Source organism: Phyllobates terribilis, unplaced genomic scaffold (genome assembly GCF_046119375.1).
Source record: "Phyllobates terribilis strain yellow unplaced genomic scaffold, ASM4611937v1 Scaffold_2__4_contigs__length_985480577, whole genome shotgun sequence".
Lineage (NCBI taxonomy): Eukaryota > Metazoa > Chordata > Amphibia > Anura > Dendrobatidae > Phyllobates > Phyllobates terribilis.
Genome location: NW_027362762.1, coordinates 772,228,635 through 772,241,957, shown reverse-complemented (window position 1 = coordinate 772,241,957; position 13,323 = coordinate 772,228,635). Strand labels below are relative to the sequence as shown.

At 36.9% G+C, this 13,323-nt stretch overlaps 1 protein-coding gene across 3 annotated transcripts in view; it reads right to left on the bottom strand.

Moving 5' to 3' along the window:
* NLGN4X (neuroligin 4 X-linked) overlaps positions 1-12,377 on the bottom strand; it is a 513,298-nt gene extending 500,921 nt beyond the window's left edge. For 2 of the 3 annotated variants that reach the window (XM_073667342.1, XM_073667341.1), the window contains exon 1: positions 11,967-12,377. The gene's annotated coding sequence lies outside the window, so the exon portion shown is untranslated. The remainder of the gene's footprint in view (positions 1-11,966) is intronic. The other variant, XM_073667345.1, reaches the window with a different exon arrangement.
* Positions 12,378-13,323: the final 946 nt, after the last annotated feature.

Genomic DNA, 13,323 nt, shown 5'->3' with positions numbered 1-13,323 from the left:
AACAAAAGAGTGGCTTCAGAACAACTCTGTGACCATTCGTGACTGGCCCAGCCAGAGTACTGACCTAAACCAACTGAGCATCTCTGGAGAGACCTCAAAATGGCTGTCCACCAACTTTCACCATCCAACCAGATGGAACTGGAGAAGATCTGCAAGGAAGAATGTCAGAGGATCCCCAAATCCATGTGTGAAAAACTTGTTGCATCATTCCCAAGAAGACTCATAGCTGTACTATCTCAAAAGGGTGCTTCTACGCAATAATGAGCAAAGGGTTTGAATACTTATGACCATGTGTTATTTCAGTTTTTCTTTTTTAATAAATTAGCAAAAATTTCTACATTTCTGGTTTTTTTTCAGTCAAGATGTGGTGCAGAGTGTACATTAATGAGAAAAAAAATGAACTACTTAGAATTTTCCAAATGGCTGCAGTGAAACAAAGAGTGAAAAATTTAAAGGAGTCTGAATACTTTCCGTACCCACTGAAAAAGCACCAAATTATAGAAAACTGTAATATAACACTTACAGAAATCATTAAAATACTTACACAGATTTCAAGTTAATCTGCCTAATTTCATAAGATGTTGTAATGTTTGAGGCCATCATCCCTAAAACTTTTGCTTCTAGTGGATAATATCTTTGTATTGGAGGCATCACTTGGCTGTAAGTGTGAACGCCCATAGCTTCTAAGAAACGAGCCATAGAGATTTTATCTCCTCTGCACCGACTCCTTTCTCGTGGCTTAATAATACATTTTATATAGCAAAACAGGAAAATAATTGATTTACAATTGACACTGAGTCAGCTCATTTTTTTTATTTTTTTTATTTTACAAATTGTGTCTAGTAAAAATTGGAATACAAAGTCTTCTAATTTCAGGATATAATGCATTCTACATTTGCATGAATGATTATAACCTTCAAAACCTCTTAAAGTTAATTATATGTAGTGTTATTACTTAACCAGGTAAGTCAATCAGATGCAATTACCTCAACATGCATTATAAATGGTTTCATGATACCTACATGGATTTTGTAAACTTAAACTCATTTATAAGTAATTAATTGCAACACTCCAATAATATTACCACAAGCTGTGATTCAAATCACTTTACTGCCACATTGCATAGTCTAGAAATATACCTCTCTGAACAATAATGCCTTAATGAAAATATTATAGGTTGGGAATAACTGAGATTATTGCATTTGAACACAGTTTTATGTTTATTATAAGTTATTGTAAGTAATTTTGAAAATTCTTTGAACTTTATGAGTAAAAAATAATAATTATTTGTATATTCTTGTATTAACTTAATTTTGATATTTTCTCAAAAAGTCTTTGCTGTAAATGACCACAAAAGGGAATGATCACAAGAAAAGTATACTATATTAGTTTTTCCTTTCAGATTTATAAAGAGTTGAAACAACTTGGAAATTAAGCACCTGTTCACTTGATAGGTGACAACCCACTGATCATTGAAAGGGTTGGAATGATAAGACCATTACCAATCCCAAGAACAGGGCTGTGCATTTCCCAACAGATGGGTGACAACTTGCTGAACTGTGACAACTCCTTTCAAGAAGTAAGTTTGTTTTCTGTAGAGTCGACTGTAAACACACTTCAAGCCCCTTGTAATTAACTATCTAGCATCTAATTTAGAATATAATTTGTTATAACTCATAAGAGCAGCTAACTATATACGCACCCCCCAACCTACTGTCTCCTACCCCATCACCTTGTAGACTGTAAGTCTGCGAGAGCAGAGCCCTCTCCCCTCCGTGCCTGTCTTTCATTGTTAGTTTGTTTATTGTAATTTATACTTGTATTTTATATGTAAACCCTTTTTCACATGTACCACACCATGGTATCAAAGGTGCTGTACAAAAAAAAAAAAAATAATAATAATAATAATAATAATCATTATAATTATAATAGTTATAGTATGTATATATATATGTATATATATATACAGTACAGACCAAAAGTTTGGACACACTTTCTCATTGAAAGAATTTTTCTGTATTTTCATGACTATGAAAATTGTGCATTCACACTGAAGGCATCAAAACTATGAATTAACACATGTGAAATTATATACTTAACAAAAAAGTGTGAAACATCTTAAAATATGTCTTATATTCCTGGTTCTTCAAAGTAGCCACCTTTTGCTTTGATGACTGTTTTGCACACTCTTGGCATTCTCTTGACGAGCTTCAAGAGGTAGTCACCGGAAATGGTCTTCCAACAATCTTTAAGGAGTTCCCAGAGATGCTTAGCACTTGTTGGCCCTTTTGCCTTCTCTCTGCGGTCCAGCTCACCCCAAACCATCTCGATTGGGTTCAGGTCTGATGACTGTGGAGGCCAGGTCATCTGGCGTAGCTCCCCATCACTCTCCTTCTTGGTCAAATAGCCCTTACACAGCCTGGAGGTGTGTTTGGGGTCATTCTCCTGTTGAAAAATAAATGACGGTCCAACTAAACACAAACCGGATGGAATAGCTTGCCGCTGCAAGATGCTGTGGTAGCCATGCTGGTTCAGTATGCCTTCAATTTTGAATAAATCCCCAACAGTGTCACCAGCAAAGCACACCCACACCATCACACCTCCTCCTCCATGCATCACGGTGGGAACAAGGCATGTAGAGGCCCTCTGTTCACCTTTTCTGCATCGCACAAAGACACGGTGGTTGGAACCAAAGATCTCAAATTTGGACTCATCAGACCAAAGCACAGATTTCCACTGGTCTAATGTCCATTCCTTGTGTTCTTTAGCCTAAACAAGTCTCTTCTGCTTGAAACTGTCCTTAGCAGTGGTTTCCTAGCAGCTATTTTACCATGAAGGCCTGCTGTACAAAGTCTCCTCTTAACAGTTATTGTAGAGATGTGTCTGCTGCTAGAACTCTGTGTGGCATTGACCTGGTCTCTAATCTGAGCTGCTGTTAACCTGCGATTTCTGAGGCTGGTGACTCGGATAAACTTATCCTCAGAAGCAGAGGTGACTCTTGGTCTTCCTTTCCTGGGGCGGTCCTCATGTGAGCCAGTTTCTTTGTAGCGCTTGATGATTTTTGCAACTGCACTTGGGGACACTTTCAAAGTTTGCTCAATTTTTCAGATTGACTGACCTTTATTTCTTAAAGTAATGATGGCCACTCGTTTTTCTTTACTTAGCTTCTTTTTTCTTGCCATAATACAAATTCTAACAGCCTATTCAGTAGCACTATCATCTGTATATCCACCAGACTTCTGCACCACACAACTGATGGTCCCAACCCCATTTATAAGGTAAAAAACCCCACTTATTAAACCTGACAGGGCACACCTGTGAAGTGAAAACCATTTCCGGTAACTACCTCTTGAAGCTCAGCAAGAGAATGCCAAGAGTGTGCAAAGCAGTCATCAAAGCAAAAGGTGGCTACTTTGAAGAACCTAGAATATAAGACATATTTTCAGTTGTTTCACACTTTTTTGTTAAGTATATAATTCCACATGTGTTAATTCATAGTTTTGATGCCTTCAGTGTGAAAGCACAATTTTCAAAGTCATGAAAATACAGAAAAATCTTTAAATGAGAAGGTGTGTCCAAACTTTTGGTCTGTACTGTATATATACGTGTATACATATATATACTTATATAAGGGGGCCTCATTCAGTCACATGTCTTGTATCTCTAATATCTGGACCTTTTATGCTTTTCTTAAAATAAACTTAGATCCCCAAAGTATCCAATAGTAACCCAAGTCAGTTTTGAATGCAAATTTAATTTACATTAGCAGTATTAGAAACTGTAATTCTATTTTGTAATTGTATCCAAAGGCTGTGTAATATCAGTAGTCTTCAGGATTTTGGGGGAAATCCGTGCTGAAGTATAATAGTAAGTGAAGGCAGTGGCCATTTTTAATAAACCTTGCACATGCTCAGTTGTAATGTTTAGACTTCTGTATTTTCCTCTTCCACAGCCTCACAACCATTGGCTGCTCCCAGTCACATGGCAAACATTTGTTTGCATGGCTTATATTAATTTTCTAAATTGTGTATAAACAATCAGCACACAGTGAACAATGTGATTTACCGTATAAAAAACAGAAACTATATCATCACTATGTAATGGGTTGTGATAATAATAAGTAGCATTCAGTTGGCATCTTCTATTGTGACACGTAACCCAATACATTCATTTTTTTCTATTTGTGAAATATTGTGTACATACATATATTTGGGACATATCAAAGTTGATAAAAAACTAATCTAGGCCTTAGTTTAAAAGATCACGTTAATACAAATTTATAACTATGTCTTTAGTGACTGAACTGGAAATATTTTTGTGTTTTAATAACCACAATTATGGGCATAGCTTTCAAAAAAAATAAAAACTTTCAAAAGGATAAGATAGTAGCTAGCATATTGCAGCAATGATTGAACAGAGTATTTTCTGGGTAAAATAAAAATCTGATGTAAAAATATTTAAAAAGTTGATATACATTGTAACATTGCTTTTTCTTTCATTGAAACATCTTTCAGAAAAGAGAAGAAAAAATGCAAATTTGCCTAGTGATAGGTATTATTACAAATTTACATATGACAGATAATACATAATGGTTGAGACACCTAAATTGCACCATGGATTTATGTTTGTATCATCTTCTGCTAAACCACCTTATTGTCATGGGAATAAAATGCTGGCGACCACCCTTTCAGAGACTGAAACACAACTGATGCTTAAGAATTTACTTGGGTACTCTTGATATGTATGTCTCTAGTAGAACCACAATAAGCTTTTAACAAGATGGTATAGAACATCTGAATGTCTTTAAGAATATATAAGCTTTCATCTTGCAACATTTGCTGAAAATGCTGAAACAGGTTGGGACCTACAGTATCTACATGTTCAGTGGAATATAATAAATACATTTCCCTGATTTACATTATTCTTGAAAAGAGTCAAAGGGCCATTACTAAAGTTATAAGAGTACCTCTTCATCTGATATCAGTCATGATCTTTCTTTAAAGACCCTCAAAGGGATTAAAAGCATCAATAAATATCAGATAGTTGTCAGTTGAACAATCAATCAACCAGCTGCTATTAGCACCTGCTCCACCAAGATTCCTCTCACAGTGGCCTAACTCCCAAAGAACAGAAGAATCAACCATTGGAATCCAATAGACTAGATCCGTCTTTCCCCTGAGATCATCTATGGTGGCCTTTAGATAAGCAAAACTGAAATAACAAAATTTATCAACACAAGTTATAGCTGTGTCAAAATCTCTAATTTGATTTTATTATTTGCAATGTTTATCTCTCACTTAAAAAGGAGATAATATCTGCTGGATAAATTATCTAGCTGGGCAGATAAATAGAATACCACATTCCATTAAGAATGGTTTCATGGTTCTCCTACACCAAACAAGTTTGTTCTTACACAAAAATATGTCAAGCAGGCTAAAGCCTATCCTAAAGCCCACTCTTAAGGTCCAATGTAATTTTATAATTAATTCTATATTTAATTTTGTACATTATTCTGGCTAATTTTCGTTATCTAATTTATGATGCCCTGGGTATATGATTCCTTTATAAACTCTTAAGAGCAAGAATTGTACCCATGCCTTTATTTGTTGTTTTTGGGGTGTTTCCATCTGGCATGATTATGGCAGTTTTCAGACTTTACAAAGAAATCAATGGGGAAAGCTGCACATGCTTGGCCACCTCACCATTCCTATCAAGATTTGACTAGTCCCGTTCTCCAGTTAGATGATAGTCCTTTCTAAACCCTTGGCTGAAAATAATTCCTGATCTTAGCTGCCAAAAAATTACTATCTACTCATCGGTGATGTCACATACCACATCACTATATGTTGGATACCATATCTAGCTGTATGTTACAAGGATTGCCAATTACAAAGGCCCATGAATGCATGCAAACCCAGGTTGTTATTATTCCATTGATAAAGGTAGAAATACAGTCACAAAAAGTGGAAATATATACACATAAAAACAAAAATGAGAGAAAAGGCATTACAAAATTTAGTGCATATTGTTTAATGAGCCATATGTTTTGAAATATTGTTTAATAAGCTATAACTTTTGAAAATATTTCCATTTGTGTGTATGTGTGTGTGTGTGTCTGGGTCTGTATGTGTGTCTTGGTCTGTATGTGTGTCTGGGTCTGTATGTGTGTCCTGGTCTGTAAGTGTGTCTGGGTCTGTGTGTCTGTGAGTAGGTTATATTTAAAAAATAACATGACACACATTAATAATGATATATTACAAGAGAGCATGACATAGGTGCATGACCTGTAAATGTATATCCAAGTGATATGAAGCATAGGCTTGGAAAGTGTTTTATCATGAATGACAAGCATGATTTATATTATTTAGATCTCAGGAATAGTAGTAAAGCAAACAGAATGAGAACTATTAAAAGGTGACAGAGCTGAGTACATAACCCTGACAAATGTGGGGATCGAAATGGCTCAGAGCATAAATGCTTTACAAACATTGCTTGAGTGCACCTGAGCTGAACTGTGACAGAGAAGTGCTGCTGTATGAAATGAGAGCTCCATATTGATCTGTGTGGCTTATTTCCAGTTGCAAGCTTACAGCTAGCCTTTTATTAGAAGACCCCTCCTGATAGGACATCTAGACTTGTAACCTAGAGCAACAAGTCTTCTCATTTTAATTAAATAAAGAAAAAGCTACATTCAAAGATGACAGAGCAATATGTTTGTTGGCCAACTGAAGAACTCCATTGTCTTCTCTGTGTTTCCAGGTGACTCTGTCAGTATGAATGACTATGGAACATGAAAAGAAGATTGTTCTTCTGAAAAGCCAAAGGGGTTATATTGGGAATCTGTCAAAAACAGCAGTGCGAGTACTATGTTAAGTATGCAGAATTTACCCAGTCAATTAGTACAGCACTGAACTATAAAAATGTTTCCTCATCAGGTTTATTTTGAATGTTTTCAATTAAGTACCCTCAATTAAACCCAACTACTCTACAATTCAGAGACACACCGATTATACTCCTGCTGCCTTCAATGAACAAGTGTCAAAGCCCTAATTAAATTTAGCCAAAGTAGGAACAGATACAAATAATGATCAATGATTTGGGATCCATATTTCTAGAATGATGATATTTTTTTATACATTTTAAAAGTCAGGTACATAGAGTACCTGTATTAACCTTTTTTACTTGCATTCAGATGCATTGATCTTATGTAATCACTAGAAAATCTAAAAAAAAAAACACTTTAGGATATTTGGTTTAATCATTATTTATTTAGCTTTGGGGTCATTCATTATACATTTTTAACATTATAATTTAATATAATCATATTTTAAAAAAATACCTGAAAAAAATAAATACTGTAAATAAAATAAACACTTTTTTTAGTTGTAAAAAAATCTGTAAGAGTTTTTATTTTTTTATTAAAATCAATCCTTATGTAATAAAAATGAAAAAAAATCTGTGTTTTCAAGCTTTGTCATAGCATAGGTATCATAGGATACCTGTATAAAGTGTGCTAGTAATATCAGTAATAAAGGTCACATTCTGAAGGACAAAAAATGTTACTACAGTGTCTTACAGCGTATAGTACAGCAATTGTTTCCAAGTCATTGCAAACACTAACAAATTTTACCATACAGGGAAAAAAAAGCAGATGTCTTCGACAATTATTTATTGAATTCCATTTGCATTTCTTGTAAGATTGATGTCCTGAACTTTAAGACTAATGGGAAATGCTGTAGAACTGTGTTGGGAATAGCTGTCAATAATTTCATTGCAATAACATAATACCCTGGAATCCTAAGAACAGATTTCTAATTAGCTAAGTCAACACCTAATCATTCAGTAGGTGACTGGATGTTCTAAGCAAGGGTGCACAAATATCTCAAAGTATTTTAGAAATATACAGTGCCTACAAGTAGTATTCAACCCCCTGCAGATTTAGCTGGTTGACACATGCGGAATTAACTTGGCATTGTGACATTTGTACTGTAGATCAGCCTGGAAGTGGGAAATGCACTGCAGCAAATTTTGTTTTTGTTTTTTTTTTTTTGTTTTTTTTTAAACGTTAAAAGTTAATTCAGTGTGTCATTTATTATTCAACCCCTCAAACCACAAGAATTCTGTTTGGTCCCCCTAAAGTATTAAGAAGTAGTTCAGGCACCAAGAATAATGAGCTTCACATGTGTGGATTAAAGATCTCTTTTGCCAGCCTTTTCTGACTATTTAAGACCCTCCCCAAACTTGTGAACAGCACTCAGACATGGTCAACATGGGAAAGACAAAGGAGCATTCCAAGGCCATCAGAGACAAGATCGTGGAGGGTCACAAGGCTGGCAAGGGGTACAAAAACCCTTTCCAAGGAGTTGGGCCTACCTGTCTCCACTGTTGGGAGCATCATCCGTAAGTGGAAGGCTTATGGAACTACTGTTAGCCTTCCACGGCCAGGACAGCCTTTGAAAGTGTCCTCCCGTGCCGAGGCCAGGCTTGTCCGAAGAGTCAAGGCTAACCCAAGGATAACAAGGAAGGAGCTCCGGGAAGATCTCATGGCAGTGGGGACATTGGTTTCAGTCAATACCATAAGTAACGTACTCCACCGCAATGGTCTCCGTTCCAGACGAGCCCGTAAGGTACCTTTACTTTCAAAGCGTCATGTCAAGGCTCGTCTACAGTTTGCTCATGATCACTTGGAGGACTCTGAGACAGACTGGTTCAAGGTTCTATGGTCTGATGAGACTAAGATCGAGATCTTTGGTGCCAACCACACACGTGACGTTTGGAGACTGGATGGCACTGCATACGACCCCAAGAATACCATCCCTACAGTCAAGCATGGTGGTGGCAGCATCATGCTGTGGGGCTGTTTCTCTGCCAAGGGGCCTGGCCATCTGGTCCGCATCCATGGGAAGATGGATAGCACGGCCTACCTGGAGATTTTGGCCAAGAACCTCCGCTCCTCCATCAAGGATCTTAAGATGGGTCGTAATTTCATCTTCCAACAAGACAACGACCCAAAGCACACAGCCAAGAAAACCAAGGCCTGGTTCAAGAGGGAAAAAGTCAAGGTGTTGGAGTGGCCTAGTCAGTCTCCTGACCTTAACCCAATTGAAAACTTGTGGAAGGAGCTCAAGAATAAAGTCCACATGAGACACCCAAAGAACCTAGATAACTTGGAGAACATCTGCATGGAGGAGTGGGCCAAGATAACTCCACAGACCTGTGCCGGCCTGATCAGGTCTTATAAAAGACGATTATTAGCTGTAATTGCAAACAAGGGTTATTCCACAAAATATTAAACATAGGGGTTGAATAATAATTGACCCACACTTTTATGCTCAGTTGAAAGATTTATGCTTCTGTTCATAAAACCTACTCTCGTTTGCAGTTTGAAGGCTCTAACTTATTTGCATCTTATCAAACCAGCTAAATCTGCAGGGGGTTGAATACTACTTGTAGGCACTGTATCTCATAATAAGTTTTTACTCAATACAGGATTAGTATTTTTCCCATTTCTTCTTGTTTTAGAAATATTCACAGACTCTAATTCCTTTAAAATGATCCTTAAAATTAGGATCAGAGCAATAAGATATGCTATCCATGTTCCAACCGTTCAGTTCTTTTTTTTTTTCCAGTCGGCCTCTATACCAGATTCATAGATATGACTAGGAAGGCCACAATTGAATAATGGACGTCAAGAAACAGATATTGGACTTTACATATATAATAAATGACTCTCTTCAAGACCCTTTACTGCATATACATCAAACTATATCCTTCAAATAAGTGACCACTACAGACTATGTTGAAATAGAAGTGTACATACTACCACCTTGTGGATTATTCTTAAAAGAACAGATGTTCTTCCTTTCAGTGGCACAAGCTCCTGTTTGAGTTCTAAGATATAGAGAGCTTTGAATTAAGCTGTAATATGGAACTAAAAATATTGGCTAAAAATACATATTGAAATAAATATCCACATAAGATGCAATTAATAACAGATCTGCCTTAAAATGAAATGACAGAAAGTTAATTGATCCATAATATATGTAGCCCAAATTGCTTTGACTTATCTTTCCTTATAGGAATTAATTGTAGATTAATCCTGAAGCTCACATGGATTATTATAATCACTATTTGATCTCACTATGCTAATGTGACTTAAACAGCAATGCAGGGAAAGCTACAGAGAACTTTCGGAGAATAGGTATATTAGAAAGGTCCAGAAAGGATTGACCTCGGCTGAAGATCGCTTACTGTCACGATTCGTGACAAATCCGAGTAGAGAAGGTTGAGTAATGTCACATTTCACAGTGGGTGGTCGATTAATGTCAGTGAAACCCATGATTTAGCTACATATAAATACTCGTCAATTGCCATTTTGTGAATCACAAGGTCCATATGGCACAAAATTTCCCAACAAGTTGCTGCAATGATCAATTGTAGATTCAAATAGGCACACAAATAGTGAGATTAACTAATAAAAAGCTCAAATACCCATTTCTTTCACAGAGACCAGAAAGCCGTGTTCTTCTCTTTGTTGGAAAATGCTTCCCCTTTATTTCTGTAAGTGACAAGGATCAATACAGCCATACCAGACTTCAAGCAAGGAAAAAATTGCTTATGAGTCTCAGAAGATCTTTCATATGAAATCTGAAGGGTCAAACATAGCAGTATATGAAGGTGCTCCAGCCAGAGGTATTAAAGCAATTTGCTTCCCTTTGCTTTGAAAATAAATCTATAGAGAAGGTGGCTGGTGATTGCCACAAATTACGGAGTTAGACATATAAAAATTGTCGAAAACACTTATATTCTCGCTTTTAATTCAGAATTCAAAATATCCTTTCACGAGTTCTTCGTATTTGGAAAACTCAGGATGACTAGTTCAGTAGCCACTTGCTAGATGCTACTGCATGAAAGGTGGCAGGGAACCTCAAAGTCTCCTCTTCTTCTCTTTATAGTGTCATCAACACACACAGGCTTATATCTGCAAAACCAGATCAGCCATGGAGCTTTAAACAAGGTGGAGGGAGGTGTAAGGGGGGGGGTTACCCATCATAGGTGGGGGTGGGGTAACCAATAGGTAGGTGATAATCAAGTTATGAGATAGAACTGCAATCTCCCATTTGACAGCCTGCACAATATCAGAAGTGATGTGAGTGCACAATGTGCAGAATGCCTTAATGCACCAGAATTTGGCTATATATTACAGACCGGTAGCATAATTCGTCTTTATTTTTATTCCATCGGATTGAAAAGCACGCTCTGTTCCATTATGCATTACACATGCAGAATGCCAAGCAATGTGTTGCAATAAGCAAGGTGCAGTCTAGCAATAAAATAACCAGCATACAGTAGATTCCTTGCCCAGGCTTCTGATTTCAGATTAATACATAAACCTGTAATACTTCCATCCAGGATATTTAATCAAATCATACAGCTAAATTGAATAACAAGACCCAGACTATGACAGGAACATAGTAATATAAAAAATCCCTGGAACTGCAACCTCATATAAGTCAAAGTGTATCAAATGATCAGATATAGTATCTCTGCTGCTACAGGATATGGCAACAATAAGAGCTGTTTCCTTTGGTTAACCAATATGTCAAATCCTTTGAAATGTATCTCTCTTCAGACATCTAAGGAGGATGTTTATCATTGTAATTCTGATTTAATATCTGCTCATCTTTCATTGTGTATATGAGACTGATCGGCTACTTTGTATACACCACACACAATCATAGCTTTTTTTTTTTCCAAGAGGCTACTGCAGCAAAATGATCATTACTGCCCAGAACACACATATTGTATATGAATACGGGCAATGTGTGGAGGAGCACAAGGGAAAAGTATTGACTTGCAGCCATAAGGGAAAAGTAGTCACATAAAGGACTGCAGTAAAGCTTGTAAGCATAGACATTGCTTAACTAGCATACAAAATGCATGGAAAAGTCAGCCCAGCACCTTACCTTGACAAAGCAGAGAGGCAGATCAAGCACACAACATCTTCTGCTCAGCAAAATCCTGCAAAAATGCAAATCCTGATCAAATTGCTCGACGCAAAGCAGGTTCCTTTCACATCTGCAAATACATAGAGATATCTGTGGCAATCCAAGGCGGTCTTGCAGTCCAAAGGAATGTGAGAAGCTGAAAACAAAAGGCTGCCTTGACTGGAGGAGAAAAGCAGGAGCTGTATAGTGGTTCAGCATGAAAATTCATTACAATCAGTGTGAGCAGTGGAGGTTTTGCTAGTAAAGAGCTCTGATTGCCTATGCAGAGATGGAGAGAGACTGAGCTGCAAGAAAAAGAGAGATTGAGGAGGGAGAGAGGACCAGGCTGTACCAGTCAGTTCTCCCTCAGCTATTGGAGCAAACTGAATGAAATTTACAAAGCCAGCAGCCAATAGATTGCTGCAGCCTGCATCATCACTACAGAAACCATATCTACATCTACAACCTAATGCAAAGAGCTGCTAATTCTAGGGCAATTCAAATGGAACACAATCATCACCGTTGTTTGTGTCAAGAGGTAGTGTGTATAATGCCAGGAGGCATATGGCAGTGTACACCTAGAGAAACTTACTGGAGATCTCATTTTCTGCTTAAATAAGTGTAGATTTGATGAAGGTGAAATAATATGTTTGCTATAGAAACCTTTGTTTATACATCCAAAGTACCCTCAATATTAACATCCTAATGATTATGGACACAGCACTGCCTTTAATGAATATATAAACCAGAAATATGCACAAATGCACATGCACAAATGCTCATATATACTGGAATTTATTTTAAAAGAATTAAAATGACAAGGTCAAATAGCAAAAAATCCGGGACTCAAAGGTAGGTATGGTGCAAATAGATTGTTTTTATTGTGCGGTCCAAAGAAGTTTGGAACATTTTGCTCAACTTTGACCTTAATCAAACCTTTACATTCTGTAAATATGTGACCGCAGGGAGTAAGGAGAAAATGAGGCAGCGCTAAGAGAAACGCCACCTAAGTCACTTGGAGCGTAGGTCGCGCTTCTTATTGCACTGCCTCATTTCCTCTTTAATCCCTATCATCATATATTCATGTGTATGTTTGATAAAGGTCAAAGTCAACCAAAATGTTACTAAGTTATACACATTGTTCTTTAGACCACACAATCAAAATAATCTTTTTGCATCGAATCTACCTTTGAGTGCCTGATTTTTTTGCTATTTGAAATTGATGGAGTGGGATCCTATCCGAGCACCTACATCTACCAAAGAGTGCCGTATTTCCGCATTATAAAATTACAAGGTATCACTCACAGAAATTGGGGACACAAAACGGTAACATATA